Source organism: Balaenoptera musculus, chromosome 16 (assembly GCF_009873245.2).
Source record: "Balaenoptera musculus isolate JJ_BM4_2016_0621 chromosome 16, mBalMus1.pri.v3, whole genome shotgun sequence".
NCBI classification, from domain to species: Eukaryota; Metazoa; Chordata; class Mammalia; order Artiodactyla; family Balaenopteridae; genus Balaenoptera; species Balaenoptera musculus.
In genome coordinates, this window is record NC_045800.1 from 42,252,879 (window position 1) to 42,272,205 (window position 19,327).

General features: G+C 35.3%; 1 protein-coding gene across 17 annotated transcripts in view; it reads right to left on the reverse strand.

Moving 5' to 3' along the window:
- Positions 1-19,327, reverse strand: part of PCDH15 (protocadherin related 15) — a 747,310-nt gene that overhangs the window by 268,471 nt on the left and 459,512 nt on the right. The gene's annotated exons all lie outside the window — the stretch shown is intronic.

Sequence of the window (19,327 nt, forward strand, 5' to 3'; positions counted from 1 at the left end):
TGATTCAAGATGATAAAGGAAATCTGAATAGACCTAAAAACAAGTAAAAAGACTGGATTAGTAATTTAAAAAAGAAAAAAAAAAGACACTTCCCATAAAGAAAAGACCAGGTCCAACTGACTATATTAGTAAATTCTACCAATGATCTAAAGAAGTCACACAATCTTCACAATCTCTTCCAAAATATAACAGAGGAAACACTTTCTAACTAATTATATAAAGTTTATATTACCCTGATACCAAAACCAAACAGAGGTACCTGAAGAAAAGAAAGCCACAGATCAGTGTAGCTGATGAAAACAGAAGTAAAAACTGTTAACAAAATACTAGCAATTCAAATTCAGCAATACATAAAAATGATTATACACAATGGCCAAATAGGATTTATCACAGGTATACAAAGTTGTTTCAACACAAGAAAACCAATTAATGTAATACACAGATAAAATAAAGAAAAAATTATCATATCAGAAGGATCAGAGAAAGAATGACAAAATCCAATACCTTTTTGTGATAAAAACACTTAATAAACTAGGGATATATGGGAACTTCCTCAACCTGATAAAGGACAACTACGGAAAACTACCAACTAGCATCAATGTTGAACGACTAAAAGCTTTCCCCCTACAATCAGTAATAACACAAAGATTTCTACTCAAAACTTTTATATAACAATGTACTGAAAGTACTAGCTAGAGTAATTAGGCGAGAAAAAGAAATAAAAGTCATCCATAAAGGAAGAAGTACAACTATCTCCATTTGCAGATGACAGGATCTTTTAAATAGATAATCCTATAGAATCCACTAAAACAACTATTAGACTAATAAATGAGTTCAGTAAGGATGTAGGATACAAGATCAATAAAAAAAATCCACAGTATTTCTATACACCAATGATGAACAATCAACAATGAAATTAAGGGGAAAATTCTACTTAATAAAATTAAAAATAATATAAAATACTTAGGAATAAATTTAACAAGAGAAGTAGAAAAGCTGTCACCTGAGAACAACAAAACATCGTTGGCAGTGACCGACGTGGGGAGTCAGAGATTGAGTGAGGCGTTGGAAGTTAAATAGAGCAAAGGGAACATTTCTTGTTAAAGGGTTGTCACAGCAGCCTGGTATAGGCTTGGGGCAAACCCAAGTGGGGCAAAGGAAGGCATTCAAACAGCTGGAATGGGATGTCAGAGCCCAAGGGAAATTAGCAGTGCTTCTGTGAGAGGGTCAGTGTGGGAGTGGTGGCCCGGTGTGCTTGCAAAACCCAAAGAGGGTTATTAGAGCATTTGCATGGCCTGTTGTGGGAGACTGTGTTGTAGGGTTATGGTGCTGTAAGCACAAGAAGGACACAGTGGGACATCAGTCTACAGTGGGATGTCAACATAAGTGGAATGAAGAAGGCAACAGTTCAGTGGATGGTGGTAGCTGCAGGTCTTGTGAAGTGATGGTGTGAAGTGTTGAAGCTTGAACTCAGGAAGGAGGGTGTTTGCATGGCCCTGTACAGGATTTCAGAATCCAAGCAGGATGAGAATTGTTGGAAGGAGAGGAATGGCAGGCAGGTGATGTCAGAACGTGAAAGGGTGAGGAGAGCATCAGAATGAGGGTCAGAAACAGAAGACTGGTTACATTCAGTAAGTAATGTACTGAAGGTAATAAGAGCCAGGCTTCCCATTTTCAGAGAGTTATTAGTGTGAACTAATGGATATATATATTTTATAATCTATAAAATTTATAATACATATTACATATAACATGTATATATGTATATGTATGTATATACACATATAGTAAATATAAAATTAACGTAGATGCAAATGAGTATGGTGCATATATCACACATACTTGTGTGTGCATACATATATTATAAATATATATATATATACACATTCATGTATATATATTTTTTGAGCATATACATACATGCAGTCTTATATACATACATATATTGCCTTGCTCTGTCCATTGAGTGGGGCCTGGAAGCAGAGATACCCAATAACAACTCATAGAATATTCTGTGCATCCAGTACTTAGTTTCTAAATGCTATTTCCCACTTAAAGGAACCAGAGCTTTTTAGAGAAATGGTTAAATCCAGTACTGGTATAAGAAAAGTATAAAATGAGTCTGGAACATCTTGCTGTGCTAGAAAATAGCTAAATGCTCAAAGAATGATGTGGGTATGTTAAAAGAACACAAAAGCCTGCTTAAATGGGCTCATCAAGACTAATTCTGGAATAATTTGAGCACCAAAATAAATAATTACAGTAATGATTACACTCCTCGAATAAAACAGAAATCTATGAGTTCATATTTATATCAATAAATAAATTAATAAATACATGGGGGGAAAAGAAAGCTTTTGTATATAGTAGAATGCCAACTCATAAATGTGGAAGACATCATGGTATTATAAAATCATAATTTGCCAACAATTGGAAAAATAATTCAGCTAAAGAACATCAATGGTTTTTTAAAATAATGGGTGAAAATGAATGAGGAAAGAACATTTATATAGTCTTAAGGTAAGTCATCAACATACTTTAAGGCGGATGCAACTTTGATCAAGTTTTCAGGAGTAACATTACCAGTAATGGGCCACATGGGCCACAAAACTATTATTTTATAGGATTCAGTGAGATGGATGCAGCATCTCTTCGCGGTGATATTCTTACCAAAAAAATTCATAACTTAAACCTATCATGGAGAAGCATCAATGAACCCAAATTGAGGGAAATTGTACAAAATAAGTGTACTGTAATCTTCAAAAGCATCAAGGAAGGATTGTTTCAGATTAAGGAGAGTAAAGAGGCATGGCAACTAAAGGTCACCTGTGATCCTGGATTGGATCATTTTGCTATAAAGGACATTATTAGGGCAACTGGCAAAAGTTGAATGGAGTCAGAGGGTTAGATTGTAGTAAGGTATCAAAGTTACTCCCTAATTTTAATGGTTCTGTTGTGGTTATATATAAGAGACTATGCTTTTTATAGAAATTAGAAATTGTGTTTGGTGGTCATAGGACATCATGCTGGTAACTTAGTCTCAAATGTTTTTGTACCATTCTTACACTTTTTTCTGTAAGTGTTTATTATTTTAAAAGAAAACTTAACATAAAATATACACATATTTATGACAATGGCAAAACACATATATGTGTATTATGTATGTAGTTTATGTGTGAATATGTAAACATGTGCATACACACATTTGTGCTTTATATAATTATATATGACCATGATATGATGCAAAAATATTGACACATACCAGTTAAAATGATTTATATGATGAGGAAGTGCTGGAGAGCTAACTGGGGGAAAGGAAACAGAGAATGGAAAGTAAAGCAAAAATAGAAAATATAAAAGAAAGCTGCCATAAAAAGAAATAATATAATGTGTGGATATGATTGCATTTATGAATATATACATATTAATTGTACAAATAAAACTAAACAAGGGAAAAGGAAGCATAAACATCTGGGGCATTTCCACTTGCTGTTTTTAGCACACCTTTGAATTTTTCTTCTTGATTCACAAAGGCGACTTCTATTCAAAATCACCCAGCGCATGCTGGTTAAGTTAGGAGAATTGTAGTGGCAATCAAATTTTGCTGCTCTGTCTAACCATTAGTTTATCAAAATCAAAACTGAACTACTTTTATTTGGGGATAGGTTGTAGGGAATAAGTCTTTTGCAAAGCGTACTTTTATTACTAAATAATTCTGCCTCTATCTCTGAAAGATGTTTCTTAATCTGGAATTTTTATTTTAACTTTTTTTCTTTTGTGTGAGTGAGGCAGGTGTGTAAGTGGAGAAGACTGCAGAGATGAAGACTTTTTCTTTCCTTTTTAAAACTGTTATGGGATTTTGTGAATCCATGTGAAATAGAAAGTATTCAAAACTAGAACAGGAGATATTGAATTCTTCAGTTTTCTTAAGTAACTATTCTAATACAAATACTTTTTTTTTTTTAACCTAAAATAAATTGTTTTCTTAGCTCCAAATCAACCAATTCTTGGTAGTTAAGCATAGAATCACCATAGGCACTTCTCAACATCAATTGGATCTCCTGTTGTTTCTCCTAGAAAACTGACACCTATTAGCTGTTTACTGAGTGTATCTCAGGAACACTGTTTTTGTTCCTTTCTATTTATCAAAATCTCAGGAAAATAACAGCATTTACATACTTAAGCCTTAATCAACAATAGCTGTTAGTATGTGAAGCAATAAACAGCTTCAAGGCATGCAATAAACGGAGGTTTATTTAAGAAACAGCACAGAGAATCATTTATTGCCAAGTTACTAAAGGTAATACTGATTACTGCTATTAAAATACCAGTAGCTTTCAAATAGTTGCCCAAGCAAGTATTCCACATTCAAGCCCAGATTTCAAATTAGCCCTTTTTTAATTTAACTCTTAGGAAGAGCAGAATGGTTTACTTCTGGTTAATTAAAAAGAAAAACAAAAAATAAGAAACAAAAAAAACCCCTCTTTTTATCAAGCAGGTTTAGAAATTACAAACTTTTCTTTGGATCATACAAGAGTCTTCTGGCATGAAGTAAATGAAAATCACTTTCTACTACAGTTATAAACTATCGTTTAAAAATTGTCTATAAGAAGCTGTTGATGAATGTAGGTCTTCACCATTTCTATAAAATACGATTAAAAGAGACCAAGGAGTATCAGTTGACTGTTACCTAGAAAACTAGAAAGTCCTCCATGGCTTTAAGAAAAGACATGATAGAAATAAGAGTAAAGATTAGAAATATAGCTGTAAATAGGGAAAAAAGATCAATTTGAAATGTCTCTTGCCCAGCTCTCCAAAATGTGGCTTTATTACTGCACTCAGTGGTTTTATGGTTGTCCATAAAATTCCATTAAAGATAAAGATCTCATATTCTACTTTATTGCTTTGGTGACCATATTGCTCTAAGCCAGAGTTTCTCAGTTTTGGCAACCCTAAAATCTTGGGCTGGTTAATTCTGCATTACTCTGCCACTCACATCTTGGTTTAGAAAAGCATAGCAGTAAACCAATCATAAAGGCATAAAATTATTGGAACCAGCAAAAAAATCTCTGGAGGAAATGCTAAAATAAATCTTCTTGAAATTTGACCCTCCATTTCTAAATATATTCAAGCAGGTTTTTTTTTAAAATTATGTTTTAATGTTTTTGGAATTTCTAGGGGATGTATATTGCATTTCATTACTTCAGCATCTTTTCTTTCGGAAAACTCTTTATCCATTTATTCCCCTTTACCTCATCTTGAGGCTGCATTGCCCCAAATCCTCATTTCAGAATTAATCAAGAATAAGATTTTTTTTATCATCTCTATGCCCTAATTACAGACTGCCTGAAAATAAAGTCTACACAGAGTTAAGCAATACAAAGAGGGGCAAAACTACCAGAGACTGTTGACACTTGTCTGAAACCTTGGTTCTAGCCTTTCTTGAAATCAGATCCACCTGACATTCCACAGACTTTCACTGATTACATAGTATATATCCCAAGCACTGTTCTAGTTACTGAGGATACAACAGTGAATAAAACAGAGTCTGTCATTGTGGACGTAATATAATATTTGGCACAGTTGACATAATAAATAAGTAAGAGTGCAAGTAGAGTGAAAGCAAATGGGGTAAAGTGGATATGAAGCACAGTGAGACGGTTATTGTTATTTTCTGTAAGGTGGTCAAGTAAGACCATTTTGCTAAGGGAGAATCAAGCGGAAACATACAGGAAGGGAAGAATGTGAATGTCTGGGAAAAGAGAACTTCAGACAGTGGAAACAGTAAGTGAATGGGCCCTGAGGCAGAAGTCAGGCAGTGTGCAAGGAGGTCAATGAGACCGGAACAGAATTGCTGAGAGGATGAAAAGTAGGAAATCAGGTCAGGTAGGTGTCACAGGGACATCGTCTTTTATCCTGGGTCATTTGGGAATCCATTGGATGATGTTCACAAAGAAGTGAAGCTATTTTAGGTAATTTTTCAAACAATTACTCTGTCTGTTGTGTGAGTAATAGACCAGAGAGGGGTGAGATTAAAGTCCAGTAGAAATCTATTGCAATAATCTCGGCAGAAGTTGATGGTGGCTAGTATCAGGAAGAAAGCGGTAAGAGTGAAAACAAATAGTGAAACTCTGGAGATATTTTGGGATTGACTGGAAATAAGAGAGGGCTATGGAGAAAGAGAAAAGTCAGAGATGACTTGAAGGGTTTTGGCCTGAGATTTTGGACAACTGAGGTTGCAATTTACTGAGAAGGAAAAATGAAAGAGCACCAGGTGTTGAGTAGAGAATACATTAATTTTGAGATGCTGTGATAACAGTATGATATGCCTCTCAAATCTCCCTTCAAAGAAAAAAGAAATTATTCCCCTATATGTTGGAAATGTTGCCTACTGAGAAGCTTCAGTTGTTGGTCCTATTCAGAGAATACCTTTTCTTTTTCTTCTTTTATTTAATTGAAGTATAGTTGATTTACAATGTTGTGTTAATTTCTGCTGTACAGCAAAGTGATTCCAATATATAGATACACACACACACACACACACACACACACACATATATACACACACATTCTTTTTTTATATTCTTTTCCAACAATGCCTTTTCTGAAGACAGCTTCCTTGCCCAAGGTCAGATTGCTTTCTGAGGCAAACTGTATCTGACTAATGTAAGTATATAAAAGGCCTACCTTTATATTAAGGACAATATCAGCTCTAGAGCTTTCCAGGGGGGTCAGTGGAAGTCTTTACTGGGACTACATTGAAGCTCAACTTCTCCATAAACCTAATTCTGCTTTCTTCCTCTCCTTTCCACAGGAGTTAATTCCAAACCAATAAACATCCTACAACTGAATCTTTATCTCAAAGTCTGCTTCTCTGGAAACTCAACCTAAGAGAGATTCTTATTTAATATCTAATGTATATATATATATTGATCTTATAGTTGGACATGGGTCTAGAGTTTTAGAGCAGTGAGCTAAGCTGGAGATATGAATTAGAATTTATGAGCATATAACAATTTAAACCCGTTAGAACAGATGAGATAACCTTAGGTGTGACTATAAATAGGAAAAGAGGCGGTTAGAAGTTTGAGCCCTGAGGCATGTCAACTTTTAAGAGTCAGGGTAATGAAGAGGAACCATCAAAAGAGACTGGGATACAGCAGCCAGGAAAAGTGGGGAAAAATCCCAGGAGACTGGTGTACTGGAAGTCAAATAAATAAGTTTTTAAATAAGAAAGGAATTATTAACTCTATCACATCTCATTGATGGATAGAGTAAGATGAGGAATTGATTTGACAATGGAATGAGCATTGAGACCACAAAAAGAGCCATATCAATGGACTGGTGTTATTAAAATTCTGATTATAATGGGGTCAAGAGAGAATAGATAGAAAATGATGACGACTTTCTCCAGGCAAGTATGGATACCATATTTGAGAAGTTTCTGCAGGGAAGGGAAACACAGAAATGGGTAAGTGGCTAGAGTGGTTTATCAATGACATTTTTTGTTGTTGCTTTGTCTTTAATTGGGAGCTACTGTATCAGATTTTCATGTTAGTGAAAATGATCAGATAGAGTAAGAGACTCTTACGATGCAGCAAGGTAAAAAGATGATTCTTGAGCAATATTCTTGAGCAGGCCAGCGTGGACATGATCTAGTGGAGTGCTTTCAGGTCAGCACAAAGGACACACACTTAAAAGGTGCTGTGTTTTTATTTTGCACTGGGCCTTGCAAACTGTAGCCGGTCCTACTCAAAGCATGGTCCATGGAGCAGTGTCATTCTGCAAAGTGCTTACTGGGGATCATGATGATACAAAAAAGGTAGAATAAATTTCTCCAGAGTAAAATTTAGAGTAGTTTAGAAAAATTTTAAGTGATTTGCCCAGGTGATTTGCTATCTGTTGAATCTAATTTAAAAAAAAAAAAAAAAAAGGCTGTATTCTTTGCTACTTGTATCTTTTTTTCATTTTTTAAATAATTTATTTAAATGCATCTTTCATTACAGAGGCTTTAGAAGCATTGATATAGGATGCAAGTGAAGGAAACGGTTTAGATAGGAAGAAGGAGTGTTCATTTTTAATTACAGGATTAAAAACAAAACATAGGAATACAGGTGCAAAGAGGTTGGTAGATGGGGTGATAAAAGGCTGTAAAAGTCTTCATCCAAGTGTTTGATGAAAATATAGAGCAGGAGAGGTGCCAAAATAAAGCTGTTCTCCTTGCCCGTGAATCTTTGCCTCCAGGCTGAATACAAACCACAGATCATCACCTGCGTCCACCTGTCCCACCATCCACAGCACTTCTGCTTAATTAAGCTCAGTGATATCAGACAAGACTATTTCATCTTATTAATTTATTTTAGGTCCTTAATTACTTTCAAAAGAACTTGAGAATATGACTTTATTTCTTGCACCATAACAAGTTTTATAAGATACCAGTACTCTTTGAGCAGAAAATAAGATTATTTTTACCCGTTTCCTAGGTACCCTACTTCCTGTTAGAGTGTAAGTCAGAGAAAGAAGTCAAGTCTAACTCCACTGAAAATATAAATTTAAGTCATAACCTAATCTCTTCTGGGGCAAAATCTCACATTATTTTTTATCATGCTTATTTCTTTCTTAAGCAAGGAAGGATCAAAGAAAAAATGATTTAGAAAATAGCTATTTAAATATATCAGACCTAGGATTCTCCTTCACCTAACCTCCTGACACTTCTCTGGCTTCATGCCTATGAGCATATTATTGTCTATGGAAGATTTACACGAGGCTAAGTTATGCCTTGGGAAGAGAAAGATACATATGTGAATAGAGAATACCTAAAAAATGCATTTTCCTCACTTTTGGCAGCTTTGAATGCCTAGAGATGAAAAATCATCCCTAGATAATAGACATACCATAGTGTCAAGGACATCAAACTTTTTTTTTGAAACTTAGACATATCAGAACATCTGCTTTAAAGGAGAAAAATTTACACTAGAAAGCAGATTTAATTTTTGCAAAACGTGGTTGCTTGGCATTGAGACATCTCTCTCTCTCGCTCTAAAATATATATTAACTATCTCCTATCTATTATGTATGCTATCCTCCATATAAACTATAAATTATACTTTGGAATCAGGTAACCAATATCAGTGTTCAAAGTATTTCAACTTCTATGACATTATTCTTTTGAGATAATGTTAATGATGAAAGAGCCATCTGAAATCTAGTACAAGGAAAGATTAAAAAAATGTATTTTCTACTATATGAAATGAAAATATAGGGGAAAATGAATGAGCTTTTTATTCCTCACACTTAGCAAAATCAGGGCAACCTATTAAATAGAATAAGTCATATATTATGAAATTGAAGGGGAAATAGTCATCTTTCAGTACAATCTCCAGTGTTAATCAATATAGTAATACATCAGTGTTCAAAGAAAAGCTTCTTTGATGACAGAAGAGCAAATCTCCAGATAATGTATCCAAAGTGATCCTCATAATATAAATGACACTGCAAAATCTACAGCACAGGGCTTATGATTCATGCACATTTGGCTGCAACACATGCATGAATCATAAACTCCTGCATCATTTTCAAGGGAAAAATATGTCCTATTTTACAAGAAATATTCATCAATAAAAGGAAAAAAAGAAGAAAAAACTCTCAAAACTTCTAGAACGTTTCAAAGATATCAGAAAAACAAATTAGCACCTGTTACAGGACCTGTTAATGCAGAGGGATGGCTTGCATTTCATTCATATTGTTCTGGAAATGGGTCAATTCTGTAGTGAGATCAAGGCAGCATGAATTTTCCTTCAGGATGAAAAATACTAATTCTTTGAAGCATAGAGTTTAAATTCTACAGCTTTTTGAAACTATTTTAAAAATGAGAAAAATGGATAAAGATGAAAAGAAAATGCATGTTGCAAGCTGACCAAAGCACCATCTTACACTTATATCCAAGTAGTTTCATTAGTAAAATGTATGTTTTTTTTCTCAGATGATCAGAGGTGGCAACATCTTACTTTTTGGTCTGCTACACACCACTTTCTACTGTTTTCCTACTATTTGTGTCTGAGCTGTTTTACCTGCTTTGCAGTCTTCAGGAAGGAGAAGCCAGGAAAAGTGGTTCAAGCTGCCAGAGCCAGTCAGCTCACTGATAAGTGGAAGCAGAAGTTTAAAGCAGTGGTTAAATTAAGTTTTCCCAGTGTCCATGGACATTACATGTATAATATTTTCCTTCACTTTTGTAAAGAATCAAGAAGCAAAGAGAAGAAAATAAAATCAAGGCTGATCAAGCACACCTTAGAAAGAAAAGAATGATTAGCATTGTGGGTAGATCTACTCTGCTATTAAAGGGATTGTTTGTAAGTCTGCGTACAACTGAAAGAAATAAATGAACTTGAATCTCTAGGAAAGGCGGAATAGAATAATGAATAACAGTATATAGCCTCTAGATCAGAAGAGATGGAATCCCCACTCAGCAACAGGGTTCTGCTTGACATTAGAAAAGTTACTGCTTTGTTGGGAGTATAAAAGATGAGGAAGCTTTCAAGTGCTTGGTGTAGTTCCTGCCTGATAGTAGCACTCAGTTAAAAGTAGATGTTGATGCTATTATTATTAATATTGATGTCTTAGCCATCTCTTGGGCTTTCTAAGTTTCACTTCGTTCTCAAACACAAGCGATCATTCCTTCTCAATGGAGGAACTAGTAAAATCATAAAGTAGGTGAATATATTCTTTGGATTGTATCTGTTACCAAAGCTGTTGCCCCAGAATCATACCCCTGCCCCTCCCTTGAATGGAAACCAATTGCTTTTATCTAAGTTTCAGGAGGAAGCTGCAAAGAGCAAAACAAGAACTGCTTAGAATCAGCTAGGCCCCAAATGGTAGAAGACTTGACTTTCAGTAGACTTTGAGTCTCATTGTAATACATTAGCATGGTAAATGACACACTCATCAGCGCCATGACAGTAGACAATTGCCATGAGAATGACTGGAAGAGCCCATGCAAGGACTTAAAAGGAGTATTGCGTCAGTTCCAGGTCCAAACCACCACCCTGTTCTTGGATAAGTCATGAATATTCCTCCCACTCTTTCCATTTCCCTACCTTTTACCTCGACCCTCCAATATATATGGTGTCTCTGCTCAAATTGGCTTGAGAAATTGATTTGCAAACTAAGTTCCCCCTTCTCCATTCTTTGGCCATTGAATAAAGCTTGTGCTGTTCCAGTCTCAGCTTTGTTTTCTTTACTGGCTATGCCAATCTGATCAGAAAAAGAACCTCTCTGGCGAGACAAGGGTTCTCAGCTGGGCTAGGACCCCCAGCACCTGTGCAGGTGACAAGTTTGGTAACATATCCATTCCTCCACATTTGATATTTCACTTTTCTATCCATTATTCCAAGTGCTCAGTACCTTCTTGCTCACTTTTACAATCTTAAAACTTAAATCTTAGTATGAGTTAACTGAAAAACAAAAATGGCAATGTTCATTCCTCTTGGAGAATAGGAATAAAAATACTATTGGTTAAGAACTTTTTTTTTTTTCATTTTAGGTACTGAGTTATGCAATTCACATGCTTACATGCTATCTCACTTAATCTTTGCTTCCCTACCCAAAAGACAACAACCTCCCCCGTTTCCCAAGCTCTTAAAATTCTGTTTTTTGATTATACCAAAGGATAAGTTAGTCCTTGTTATTTTATTTAATAAATATGCATTGACCTAATATATGTACTTATATATATGAACTACACCTTAATAACTAATGTTGCTTCTGTTTTCAACTAGCTAATGTGAGACCCAGAGCAGATAACAGAGAATGTTGACACAGTTTAAATAAATGATCCTTTATTTCAATTTAATATACTAAACTAACACTAAGTCTTAGGGGTGCAAAATATTTTTTATATTTTTTTTTTCTTTTTTATACTGTATTTAAACATAATGGACTTTTTGTTAATTTGCTTGCTTGTTTTGTTTTTGAATGATACTCAATTGTGTATTACCAGGGTCAGAAACCTTTTTTTCCCTTAAGTCATTAAAATGCTTGTAGGCCACCTGTGGTCTCTTCATATTATTCTTTATTTTTTTGTTTTCCTGTTTCATTTTTATTTGTTTATATTTTATTAACAAACTTTTAAAAATATAAAAACCATTCTCAGTTTACCAGGCATACAAACATGCCACTTTGCCCAGAGGCTGTAGTTTGTCAATCTGTGCTCTACTATATCTGTTCTTTACTTTTGAAAAAATCAAACACTGTCATCACTTCAAGTCATTTATTTTTCTACCACTGCTCATTTTCAGAAATATGTCCATGTGCCAATAAAATAGAGAATTGGTAGAAAAAAAAAAGAGGGTAAGGAGAAAGACGTTTTAAATCAAGGAACAATTGCCAGCACTTATTTTCCTCTAATCCCAATCCTTCACCCTTACAGGAACACGATGTGTGCAAAGAGGGTCTTATCTTTACTCCATTTCCCATATATATGTTTGTTATCCATTTTGCAAAGTGTAGTTGAACTTTCCTTTGGTATGACCTTACCAGCAACAGGTGAATGGATCATTTGATTCAAACTTGTTCATAACTAAGATTTGTTCTCTATAGTCAGGCATAAGCTTACTGTGGATAAATGGATATTTTGATTATTTGTAGAAGTATGAAAGAAACTAGGTTTTCCATCTTGAATAAGCCATGTTAGAAGCAATGTCAAGGTCTTGAAAATAATACACTTTATCATTTTGCTCAGCTAGTAATGCAGGAGAGTATCACAACTAGGAATCTAGGAATGGAATGAGGCACGTCCAGAGTTGATTGTTTTAAATGCCAAATGCTACAGGTTTGCACCTCCATGATATCTCCTAAATATATTTTTCCCCTGTTCTTTCATTGTAGGTGCAAAAGTTAAGACTTGCATGATCCTTATACTCAGATCAAAAAAGGAATCTCAACTTTTGGGTAACAAATTAACTGGTTTTATTTCTTCCAGGATGCTATAAGGCTATTGCATCGATCACCTCCATTTTTGGTGTGTAGCTGACTTCATCAATAATGTCTCAATTAAATCTATAACTCTTACTTAGCAAAACTGCCTCATTTTTATTTGTATGATGCATTCCTCTTTATTTTAAAACAAATTATGTTTCTCGGGACTTGGAGTGAGGAGAATGTGATCTTCTCACTCATTCATTTTTTCTTCCTTTCAATATCACTCTGATGAGGGAATAGAAAGGTTAGAGAGGGAAATAAAAGAATCGCCTGTATTGGATTGCACCAAATTATTGTGGACTGGTGCCAACAGACTCCACTGTTAAGGGACATGGTCCCAAGCAGCCATCTTAGGAATTGGTCATACCTTGAGAAATTCTTCCATATCTTCTATAGAACACACAGTTGGTGGCTTCTTGCTGTATATCTTGGTGTACATGGCTTTTTTCTCCACATGCTGCAGTCCTCTTAGTTTTTATTTACACTTAAAAGCCTCAACTCTGAAATCTGTGGACCTAGGCAGGATCCATCTTACCTACAACGCTGGAAAAAGTCTTCAAAGGAGCAGTTCATGCCCTCTTGCTGACTGCCCACTCCATCATGACATCTCTTTCCAATGTCCTTTCCCTTGTAAATGCACTGACTCAAGTCTAATCAGCCATTCAATTTTCAATCTCCCTTTCTTTCTTCTGGATTTTCTTCTCTTAGTCTAAGACTAGGAGAAACACTGAGTTACCAAACACTGGAGCACCAAAAAATTTATCTTCATCTACCTCTATGGTGAAGTTTTCCAAGACTGTTGGGGTATCTCCTACCTACCCTTGGAGAGTATTCTACCAAGAACCAAGAATTCTTTGAAGTAGAATCTGGGAATTTAATTTTTTTTTTTTTTACTCGAATGTGCTTTATCCAGGTTATAATCTAAATTCTATTCTATATCCTCTATGTTAGAAAGGATAATAACAGTCAATTACTTTTTCCTTTAACTACTTCTTCCTGAGACCATTATACTAAATCATATCTTCTCTCAACCTTTAGTATCTTTTACCCTCATATAACACCATAAAATTAACCTTCAGAAAACACAGAACTAATGTAATATAAAACATATCCACCCCCTAAAAAACGGGAAAAAAATAAAATTTAATAGTTTTTCTATAGCCTAACCCACAATATTGTGATATAGTAGATAGAGCTAAAACAAAAAAAACTACTCTGGCTCACAAATCTTGCTGTTTCTGAGTTGCAGTTTCCTCATTGCCAGATAATGAAGATAATAATATCTAATAATATTGGCCTATTTATTAGGGTCAGGGTGATGGCTATAGGGGAGCAAAATCTGTCACTCCAGAGTGTGTCTCTTTGGCATGAGTATTAATTTAGGTTGATTACTTTTAAGGCCCAAAAAACTCAGGAAGAGCCTTTGACCTTCCCTCTAACTGCCTAAAAGAATGTAGATAGAGGACCTGTTCCAGGATGGAAGCTACCCCCATCAATAACTATAGTATGAACTAGGTGTGTAGACAGGGACGAACATAGCAAAGTCTGTTAAAATTCCGCTCTGTGTCCCATTGTCTCTGCCTCATCCAGCAAACATTTATTTACCAAACATTTGCTCTTCCATATCCATGTGTATTGCCTTCCTCCTCTCTGAAGTCCCAAACCACTACCCCCAACATTTTCTTTTGTCATTAGTTGAAGACGGTATTTAAGATGAAGGTTTCAGCTATTTTGGTGAGTTACTCAGTTTTCCTGGGTCTCTTCCATGTATAAGGGTTATTAAAATTTTTTTTGATTCCCTCCCATTAATCTGTCTCATGGCAAATTAATTCTCAGACCAGCCAGAAGGAACTGGAATGGTAAAAGAAAATTTCTTCTTCTCCAACATGACCAAATGACATGATGCATTATACATATGTTGAAGAGATATAACTTTTTTAGCAGGTTAAGGTAACTGACTTTCAATAATGTAATCACAACTTATAAGCAAAAACTTAAAAATAAAAGCAAATAAATTATTGAGAAATATTATGGTAGAAAACAAGGACAATTAATAAGTTGAATTAAGAGAACTTATAAAACATTCTGATTTGTCAAATTCTACTGAATCAACCAAAATTTTTTGAATGTATGTTTTAGTTTGTTACTTAAAACAATAGACATGCACAGGATTTGGTATTTGGACAATTAATCTTTGACCTTCCATCTTTAAGAATGGACTATATGAAATATGCACAAATCAACTATTTCTAAAAAGATTGTTTATCAGTAAGCTGATTTTAAGGAGCATATATACTTTCTCTTTGTCCGGAAAGTGAACTAGGCAATACTCTGCAGTCGGGGTAGGGGTGAGGGTGATTAATAGATGGAGACTTCTGAATGTCGAACAATGGTTATCAGCCAAACCATAAAGTGGCCTCAGTGTGGAGAGAGTACCTGTCCCCTAACAGCTTGAGTAGGATAAAGAACAGAAAATGCAGAACTTGCAGGGATACTTCAGGTACATAGGCACAGTGGGTAAGCACATAAATGTTTAACCATAATGCTTAGGATTTTGTCCTTTCTTTACAACTTCTTAGCACAATGAGCTTGGAAAAAGAGCCGTTTACTTTTTGTGGCTCAGTTTCTGCATTTGTAAAGTTATGATGGTAATAACAATAGATCCAATTGCTTTGGGTTTTTATAAGAATTAAATGGGAAAACATGCGTGTTAAAGTATACATATTTATTTGTTTATTTATATATTTCAGTGTTCAAAATAAATATTTTGAAAATACTGGCAGTCCCTTCTTAGGGAAAATAAGACATCCCTGCCTCACTGAATTTTACCATGAACTTGTGGAATTATTTGCCTATGTGAAGATTATACATTCTTGACCTATTAACTCAAGTATCCATGTGAATTTCTTTGGCTATGGGGAGAAAATATATGGGTAGATATTACATGCATCACTCCTGGGTAACAGCAAATAACTAGGTTTTGTTTTTTATTCTGTTGTGTTGTGTTCTGTTTTCCACAGCAAGCACTGCCCTCAGTCAAGAGATCAGTAAAATTCTAGACAGAGGTTGTTTCATCAGTCTGAGTTGTGGCATGTAACAGCCACTGCCAACTAGTGATGGGCACAGAATGTGAAATTTGGCAACAAAAACCTAGCTATTTTAACTGATTCACAATTTAGTACTTAAAAGTGGAGTGTGCCATAACAAACACCCAAAAAATAAATAGCAGTGACATCAAGAGAGAGGAAGGTGGCGAGGAAACTGTTATTGGATGCTGTAAGGATGGGAAATCATGTTAGGCAGTAATGAATCATTTAGCAAAACTGATGTTTGCAGTAATTTGGAAAGCAAAAGCTGTACGAAAGGAAGTCATGGCTCTTGACATCAGACTTAACCATGTAATTAGTGTCTGCGTCTAGTGGAAGGATTACACATGATTAACCCACTAGCAGCCTTGTGACTTGGTTTGGTGGATGAAATGTGGGCAGAAGGGTCCTGTGTCACTTCTGGGAGAAACATTATGAGAGGGCGTATGGTTTATTGTGCCTCTTTTTTCACTCTGTCAAAAGAACAACATTGCCACAGATAAAGGCTGAAGTTGAGTGAAAATGATGAACAGAGCTGGAACTGATTCATGACGGACATAACAGTGTGAGTAGGAAATAAACTTTTCAGTTATAAATTGTTGAAATTTTGAGTGTGAGTGTGTGTGCATAATATAAACCTAGCTGTCCTTACCGAGACAATAAGGAAAGAACTTAAATAGTGCCTGCCCCATTAAGTTACACTTAAGTGTTATTATATAACTATTATTATCATATGAGTATGAGAATGATAGTGATGGTATAAGAAGATTCTGTATGTAAGAAAGGAGGATTATTCTAATGGTAATAGGGCTGAGTCAAACACTCAAAAGAGATTGTGAGCCATAAATTATAAGGGTAATTTGGATGGAAACAATGCTCTTGTAAGGATAAATAAAAAGCTGAGACTTATTGTATTTGGGTATAATACATAGTCCTATTTGGTAGCATTGGCTCATCTTTAGAGTGATGAAAAGTAGATCAAAATTTCAAGGGACAAAGATGCAGGAAGCTGTTGGAGTCAACACATTTTAGCGATTTAAATCTTGGAGGAAATTGGCTCCATATAGAGGGGTATTATGGTAAAAGTTTAACAACTGGCTCTGGACTGGAGGGTACTGATTTGTTGCATTTGCTAATTTCTGTGGCATAAATACACCCACCATGGCCAATTGCAAGCTGGCAATGTGACACAACTCAACACGAAGCTGGGGAGAAATGCACACAACTTGCTGTCATGATCTCAGTGCCCGCTCTGGCTCCAGCACACCAGTCTTACACGCTTCACTGGCAGGTCAGAATTACAAAGGAGGAGCATGCTTAAGAGCAAGATCTGACCAACTCTGGGAGAAAACACCCACCTAATACTAACCCTGATCAGCGTAAGTTTGAAAATTAAGAGTTCTGGGTAACATTTTCCTCCACTAAATGCCATCAATACAGCAGCCAGGCAAAACAGGCTTCACAGGCTGAGGAAAATCACAGCCTCCCAAACAACTTTTAGAGAGAATGAAAGGAAAATACCTACAAGGGGAAAGGAAGTGGGGGATGAACAAGGGTTATTCTCTGAAAAGAAACCACTTTGATCTCAGTCAAAACAGATTATTTTGAAGTCAGTCCACTGTTATCTTCGAAAACATATTTCCCCACAAATCTTGTCTTTCTAAATTGAGCTATGAGTCAGCAGTGGGTAGTGCCGTGTGTGAAAAAGAGAGGATGTAGCCAGAAGTACCTCTCATGCATTCTGTTATTACAAGTCTTTGGAAGAGTAATTTGATGGAAGCTTTTCAACTTTTAGGTCACTAGTTTAAATTCAGTCTCAGTTGATCACTAGCAAAAGTGTATGGTTGGTGGCCTATGAAAAATGCCTTGATGGTGTCACCCTAGTTCTTTCTAATAGAGACTGCCACTGTAATTGGCACCCTTTATTTTGCTTCTACCAGAAGCACAAAGGGTGAATAGAAATGTCATTTCAAGTATTTTCTCAGATTTTGTACTAGAGAGATTTGAGATATGAAAAAGGCCAACTCCTTTTCACCTTTAACTCACAGGTAGAATTATTCTCCTATAATATGGTAGCTAGATATTTCTGGGATTTATTGAAACAAAACCTGAGCCATCTTACAGGTAAAATTATATCTTACTCATAGAAAGTTAAATTATACAAAGGCATATTTTTAAGAAATATTTAAATGTAAAACATGTAAAATTTCTTGGCCTGAACTTACAAATCTAAGATTTAGTTTTCTTTTCTTCTTGTTTAAACAAAATAAATCCCCATATATGTAAAGAAGGATTTTCATTATTCCATAAAGGTACTTGTCTTCATATTTGGTTTTCCATATTTTATCATTTTCATGACTTAACTAAATGTTTTCTTCCTCCTAAAGAAACTATAGGTTTTTTTTCTTTTATTTTGTCCATTAAAATCCCCCAAATTTCCTTATTACTAATATGTCTACTTTCGTATAATTTTGTTTCCCATCTTTTAATAGTAAATGAACAACAAAAGCAAATTCTCTCTAGTTGCCTGGAAAAAAGCAACAAAATAAATACGAGAGCAGAGGCGAAGAGAAGTATCTGGTAATGTCAACCAAATTTTTGGCAGCCTCAGATAATGAGTGGGATATAATGGAATGAACCTTGTTTTGGAAATAATGATAATTCAATCAGCTGAGTTAGGCCTCATTTAATTTCTGTAAGGTTCACTTTCCACATCTAGATAATGAGGTTGATATGTTTCATTATTTTTTACATTCTTTCTAGTACAAACATTCTATGGAATCTTCACTTGTATATCATCAGGGTTTGAGTGAGAGGGTGTCTGTATTCAAATGGCATTGAGCAAGATGCCTCGTGTCACCTCATTTGATGGTAAAGATCGATGCTGGGATTTTCCTAAATCATCACATTTAAAATCTCTCCTAACCTTCAAGGCCAGCTTCCTGAATTCTCTTGTCAGCACCTCCTGCCATTTCCATATAACACCAGGAGGTGATAAATCCTCCGTCCTCTGAACACCCAAAGGTAAAATAATATGTCATGTTATGGTCCTTATGATTTTTATGGTAAGTGACAGTTATTATCAACACCACATGTAGCCCAACTTGAAGCTGTAGATTCAGTTGAAAATACAGCATTTTCTGGCCAAATGTGCTTTAGTTAGGAACGTATAAATTGTGAAAATCAAGCTATGATTCTGCAAGTAACTCATATGCCCATGAATCTAGAGCTGCAAATGGAAATATCACCTAAAGCTACCCCCTTCA